Source organism: Pongo abelii, chromosome 10, assembly GCF_028885655.2.
Source record: "Pongo abelii isolate AG06213 chromosome 10, NHGRI_mPonAbe1-v2.0_pri, whole genome shotgun sequence".
Lineage (NCBI taxonomy): Eukaryota > Metazoa > Chordata > Mammalia > Primates > Hominidae > Pongo > Pongo abelii.
In genome coordinates, this window is record NC_071995.2 from 49,624,802 (window position 1) to 49,631,509 (window position 6,708).

A 6,708-nucleotide genomic window follows, 5' to 3' on the forward strand; every position below is an offset into this window, starting at 1 on the left:
AGAATTGCTTGAACCCAGGAGGCAGAGTTTGCGGTGAGCCAGAGATCACGCCATTGCACTCCAGCCTGGGCAACAAGAGGGAAAGTCCATCTCAAAAATAAAAATAAAAATAAAAAGATTACCCCAAATCTTAGCAGCTTTAAGCAATCAACATTTTATATTGTACTTTCTGTGGGTCAGGACTCTGAGTATGTATTAACTGGGTGGTTCTGGCTCCTGGTCTCTTATGAGGCTGCACTCAAGCTGTCCTCTGGGGGCTGCAGGCATGTGGGACTGGAGAGCCCGCTTTCAAGTTCACTTACATGGCTGCGCACAGACCTTGGTTCCTAGCTGGCTACTGGCTAGAGACCACCTCAGGGCCTCACCACATGGGCCTCCCTATAGGCCTCCTAACTGTCTTTATGACATGGCCCTGGCTTCCCACCCCCACAGCAAATGATCCAAGAGAAAGCACAAGTAAGCATTCAAGACAGAAGCCACAGGTTTTTTTTTTTTTTTTTTTTTTTTTTTTTGAGATGGAGTCTTGCTCTGTTGCCCAACCTAGAGTGCAATAGCTCAATCTCAGTTCACCGCAACCTCCGCCTCCCAGGTTCAAGCAATTCTCCCACCTCAGCCACCCGAGTAGCTGGGATTACAGGCACCTGCCACCATGCCCGTCTAATCCGTCTAAATTTTGTATTTTTGGAGAGATGGGGTTTCACCACGTTGGCTGGGCTGGTCTTGAACTCCTGACCTCAGGTGATCCACTCGCCTCAGCCTCCCAAAGTGCTGAGATTACAGGTGTGAGCCACCGTGCCTGGCAGCCATAGTCTTTTTATAACCTAATAGCAGAAGCGACATTACAGAATTTATTTATTTTTTTTTTTCAGACAGGGTCTTACTCTGTTGCCCAGGCTGAAGTGCAGTGGCATAATCTCGGCTCACTGTAGGCTCGACCTCCTGGGCTCTAGTGATTCTCCTTCCTCAGCTTCCTGAGTAGCTGGGACTACAGGTGTGTGCCACCATGCCTGGCTAATTTTTTTAGTTTTCTTTAGAGACGAGGTCTCCCTATGTTGCCCAGGCTGGTCTCAAATTCCATTTAAGAATGGACACGTGGCATGATTTGGCCTATGAGACATAAGGGGATGTTTTGTGGGGAGCTTCTAAAAAGATTTCACAGAGGCTGAAAGAGAAACAGTTTTTCTTGGCCTCTGAATGTCATTGCCTGCCTGTGGTGTCTGAAGCTGCAGTATCTACCTTGTGACTTTGAGGGAAGTCAGGATACAAGGACAAAAATCCAGAGGATAAGGATGGCAGAAAAAAGAGAAAGAAATGTGGTGGAATATTTTGAGTGGAAACCTATTCAGCAATAACAATGAGCCGGGCATGAGCTCACGCCTGTAATCTAATGCTTTGAGAGGCTGAGGCAGGTGGATTGCTTGAGCCTAAGAGTTTGCGACTAGCCTGGGCAACATAGCGAGACCCTGTATCTAAAAAAAAAAAAAAAAAAAAAGAGGCCGGATGCGGTGGCTCACGCCTGTAATCTCGGCACTTTGGGAGGCCGAGGCAGGCAGATCACAAGGTCAGGAGATCGAGACCATCCTGGCTAACATGGTGAAACCCCATCTCTACCAAAAATACAAAAAAATTAGCCGGGCGTGGTGGCAGGCGCCTGTAGTCCCAGCTACTCAGGAGGCTGAGGCAGGAGAATGGCGTGAACCCGAGGGCGGAGCTTGCAGTGAGCCGAGATCACTCCACTGCACTCCAGCCTGGGCGACAGAGCGAGACTCCATCTCAAAAAAAAAAAAAAAAAAAGAAAAAAAAACTATTGATACAATAAAATGCGTGAATCTCAAAACCATTGTCTGAAGCCAAAGGGCCAGACACAGAAGAGTACATACAATATAATTCCATTCACAGGAAGGCCTGGAATATGCAAAACTGATCTAGAGATAAACATCAGATTACCTGTAGCAGGAGGTGGCCGGGGGTAGGGGGACTGACTGCCTATGGACAGGAGGGGACTTGCTGCATGATGTCAATATTCCACATCTTGATTAGAATGGTGGTGACCAGGTAAACACTTGTCAAAATTCATCAAACTGTAGTTTTAAAATCTGTCCATCCTGGCCAGGTACAATGGCTCATGCCCCATAATCCCAGCACTTTGGGATGCCGAGGCAGGCAGATCTCTTGAGTCCAGGAGTTCGAGACCAACCTGGACAACATGGTGACACCCCATCTCTACAAAAACCACAAAAATTAGCTAGACATGATGGTGCATGCCTGTAGTCCCAGCTACTCAGGAGGCTGAGGTGGGAGGATCACCTCAGCCCGAGGAGGTCAATTCTGCAGTAAGGTGTGATTGTGCTACTGCACTCCAGCCTGGGTGACAGAGGGAGACACTGTCTTAATAAATAAACGATAAAATAAAATCTGTGCATCCTACTGCATATAAATTGTATTTCAATAAAGCTGACAAAAGAAGGAAAGAAAAAAAAAAAAAACAAGAAACAAAGAAGTACAGAAGTACCCTAGGTCCTTGATAACACTGTTGAGCCACTGACTTCACCAACAGCCTTGGGACTTCTAGTTTTGTGACATCATAAATGGTGTATAAGCCATTTTTAAGTTGGGTCTCTCACAGCTGGAAACCCAAAACACCTTTATGTCAAGGGGGAGGAGAGGCGTCCAGAACCAGCCTGGGGAAGTGGGTTTTGAGGAGCAGCTGAGAAGGCAAGAGACTCTGAATCGCGCTTGATCCGGTGGGGTCTGCTCGCTGCTCCACCATCAGGCCCAGTATAGCTGGGGATTTCTTCCCACAGTTCCCCAACCTTCCCCAGCCCATCTGTGAAATGGAGACCCTGGTAATCAAAGGACCTAGTCTTAGGCTTCTGGAGAGGGCTGATGCAGAGACAATGCCTGAAAGCTCTTAGCACAGAGCCTGGCACAGGCGGAGGTTCAATGTGGTGTACCTCCCCTGGCCCTGGCAAGGATGACCTGAGCATGAAGCAAGCAGGGGCAGGCAGAGAGGAGGGAACAGAACTTAGAAACCTTTGGGACTGTAAATGATCGATAACGCCAAGCACTCGGGCATGGGTGACAATGTGGATGGGATCACTTCTCAGGCTTTTGGCAAAGATTACATGCAGGATCTGTTTTCAACACCAAGTAGGTGCCGGTAAAAGGAGAGAAGAGACACAGTAGGAGAAACAGGTTTGGGGGGTGAAAAAAGTGTAAGTTTGAGGTATCTGTGAGCAGTACGGAGTGGTGGACAAGAGCAAGCATTCTGCCGCCCACTAGCTATGTGATCTAGGTCAAACTACCACCTTTCTCAGAGCCTCAGTATCCTCATCTGTAAAATGGGAATTCTAAAAATACTTAGCTCATTGGGTTGCTATAAAGATTAGATGAGGTAGGGCACAGTGGCTCATGCCTGCAATCCCAGCACTTTGGGAGGCTGAGGCTGGTGGATCACAAGTTCAGGAATTTGGGACCAGCCTGACAAACATGGTGAAACCCTGTCTCTACTAAAAGTACAAAAATTAGCTGGGCGTGGTTGTGCACATCTTTAATCCCAGCTACTCAGGAGGCTGAGGCAGGAGAATCACTTGAACCCAGGAGGCAGATGTTGCAGTGAGCTGAGATCAGCCACTGCACTCCAGCCTGGGCGACAGAGCAAGACTCCATCTCAAAACAAAACAAAACAAAACAAAACTTTAGATGAAACATAACAAAAAGAAAAAACAAGATTAGATGAAACAATATATTGGCAGTGCTTAGCATAGTGCCTAGCACATAGCAGGTACTCCTTAAACGGTGATAATAAGGTCATCATCCCTTCATCCCTTCACAGCCTGCGTCTTCGTCTTCGGGTTAGGCCTAGGAGGGCAGCCTCCTGCTGAGCCTCTGCACTAGAATGCCAAACTCAGCGTGGGGCTTTTTGGGCTTTCAGCTTACTCTCTCTTGCCTCAAACAGGATGATCCCCTGTGGAAGATTTCTTCTCTTTTCCTTTTTCCTTAACCCCTTCCCTCCCTCCCTTCCAGTCTCTACTCTGCCTTGCCTCTAATAGGAAGCCTTCCTTGACTAACGTCTCTCCATTCTCTGCCAACCTCCCCACTGCCTCCGTGTAGGTTCTGGCCTTCCAACCCAGAGCTCTATCCACCCCACTCCATTGCCCATGCCCCCAGTACAAACCGTGGGCTTTCCTCCGTGCCAGCTCAAGGGAGGCCTGAACCCATGGGGACGCCTGCCTGCAAAGGGAAGGATGCCGCCTTCCACCGCAGCACCACCACAGCTCCGTGGACCCGCTGGGAAAGGGGTGGGGCTGACGAGGAGGAGGCCACCTGCCAGAGTGGCAGCAGACAGGCCAGCTAAATCCTTGACCTATGATTTAAGGGGTCGGGCATAGTTCAATAGAGCACTCCAGGCAGAGTCCCAGCTCATTCACACAGGTCAGAGGGATGAGGGGCAAGGCTGAGAGGAGGGCCGTCTCCTCCGAAGGCCCTTGGCTTCCTCCCTAGCCTTCTGGGGCATAATCCAGCCTGAAAACCACAAAAACCCTGAAAACCACCAGCACCATTCCCATCAGCGTAGATGCCCCCTCTGAGAGGCCGGGGGAGGAGGGCGGGGCAGGGAGGGGGTGGGCAGCAGGGCAGGAAGGTGGAGATCTAGGCAGGCACAGCGCCTGGCACACAGCAAAGGCGGGAAAGGCTCCTCGCTCTGCTAACCGCGGAGCCCTTTGTTAGGTCCCGAGACGCAGCGGAGCTGCCTGGCTTCCAGGTCGGCCCTGGTCTCTGCTCCCCTCCTTTGCCTTTGGAATTTGCCCTCAGACCTGGACCCTACCAGGAAACAGCGGGATTGTCTGATGGAATTCCACGTGCAAACCGAGGGAGGTTTTGCCATAAATTCTAGTCCGGCCCCGGGAGAAGGGCCACGCCTGGGCCCCACTCCCCATCACCCGCCCGCCTCCCCGACCCCCGGCCCAGGGCCTCCCCAAGCCGTGCCCCGGGCTGCCCCTGGGAACGCTATGCAAATGAGATGTAAAGTAGGCCAAGGCAGCCGCGAAGATTGGCTGCCGCAGAGGCTCAGTTCGCCCAATCCTCGGCCGCCCGTCAGCCTGGGCGCCCCCGGCCCGGGGCCGGGTCCCGCCCGTAAATCAGCTCCGTCAGCGTTAATGGCTCCTGACTAATTGCCTGGACTTGGGCTCCGGGCTCGGGTCGCCAGCATTAAAATTCAATCAGGCCTAGCGCTGAGCTATTAAATATTCATTGGGAGAGCTTCCCGAAATCGGGCTGGGGGATGGGGACGGACTGGGTTGGAGGGACTACCCGAATCCTCAGCTCCAGAGGAGGTGCCGCTCCTCGCCAGCGCGCTCTCAGCTTCTGCAGCGGCTGCCGGACTTCCCATTCGGCTGGGCCTGATTTCTCTCTGGAAGTCTCTGCGCCCTCTCTAGAGACTTTTGGGAGACTGAGCTGCCCTGCAGAAGGAATGTTAAGTTATGCTAAGGGGGCTGTGTCTCCTCCACGCCTGGTCACCTCGCCGCACGACCCTTTACCCAGTGCCCACCATGAGCTCCTATCATGCTGGACTTAGGTCCCACCGGGAGTGGAAGAGCTCCAGGGCACAGAAGGCTTAATCTTTAGGAGAGCCCCTACTTCCCTGGCCCTGCTGCCGGGTTTTTATGGAGCTACACTGGCCATCCTCAGCGTGGCTAGACAGAGCATCAGTCTGGGCAGCTCCGGGTCTGTGCTGGAAGGGAGTAGTGGGCTTTGTACAGTCCTCCCCTCCTCTTCCCTGCCCTCAGGAATGCAGCCTGTCCAAGCTCCTGGGCCCCTGGCCTGATGCTGAGCAGGCTGCCTGGAAGTTCTCAAAGAGGGTACCAAGGGGGAGGGGGCTGGGCCTGAGGGGGCCCTTGGGAGTGTCAGGGACTTAAGCAGAAAGTGCATCCTCCACCCACACACACACAATAGTCAGAGGGTTATGAAGGGGGCTTAGCAGATGTGATGACAGCCATGGCTCAAGGACTGGGTGAGCCACTCAAATAAAGACCAAGAGTTTTTCTAGATCCTCTATGATGTATTGACACATCTCTTCACGCGGCAGCTCTAGTCCTCAGACAAGGAGGTATTTGGGTTGGGAGGAAGAGAAAGTCTTGGGAAGTGTGCTAGGAGAGACTCATTTCCCTCCTCTGGTTTTTCAGGGACTCCTCAGGAGCAAACCACCTGTTCACAGGGCTTGTCCCCTGCCCTTTGGACTGCTCCCTGCTCCTAGTGCCTGAGGACGGTACAAGGAATTAACCCTGTGGGGCATGGGGGGAGGCTCCGACTGCCAGAGCCACAGAGCACCCGCAGACGCTGCAGGGGACGGGTGGAGGCTGAGGGTACTGGTCTCTACAAGGCCAGAAGCCATCAGGACTCCAAAAGGGTTGTAAATTCAGGGAATACTGTTTTGATGGACACTGGAAGGAACTTCTTGGTCGGCTATCTCTGAGGGCATCAACCCTTGGCCGTGCAGGAAGCCTGGAATTCCTGCCTGAGGACCCCTACTCCCCCAGGGCGTAGATGATGATCTTCTTACAGCAAGTGGGGTCCAAGAAGCACCCTCTCTCCAGAAACCAGGCAGGCCCCAGGGCAGAATGCGTCTGGCAGCGATTAGGAGGAGAGCTGGGGCTGGGAGGAGGAGAGCTGGGGCTGGGAGGCCTCAGACTTCAGCAGGTCAGGAGTGAC

The 6,708-nt window shown here is 52.5% G+C and overlaps 1 protein-coding gene across 1 annotated transcript in view; it reads right to left on the reverse strand.

The window, feature by feature from the left end:
- The window catches only part of FIGNL2 (fidgetin like 2), a 42,070-nt gene extending 41,716 nt beyond the window's left edge, over positions 1-354 (reverse strand). The window contains exon 1 of the mRNA XM_063712149.1: positions 303-354. The gene's annotated coding sequence lies outside the window, so the exon portion shown is untranslated. The remainder of the gene's footprint in view (positions 1-302) is intronic.
- Between the last annotated feature and the right edge of the window lie 6,354 nt (positions 355-6,708).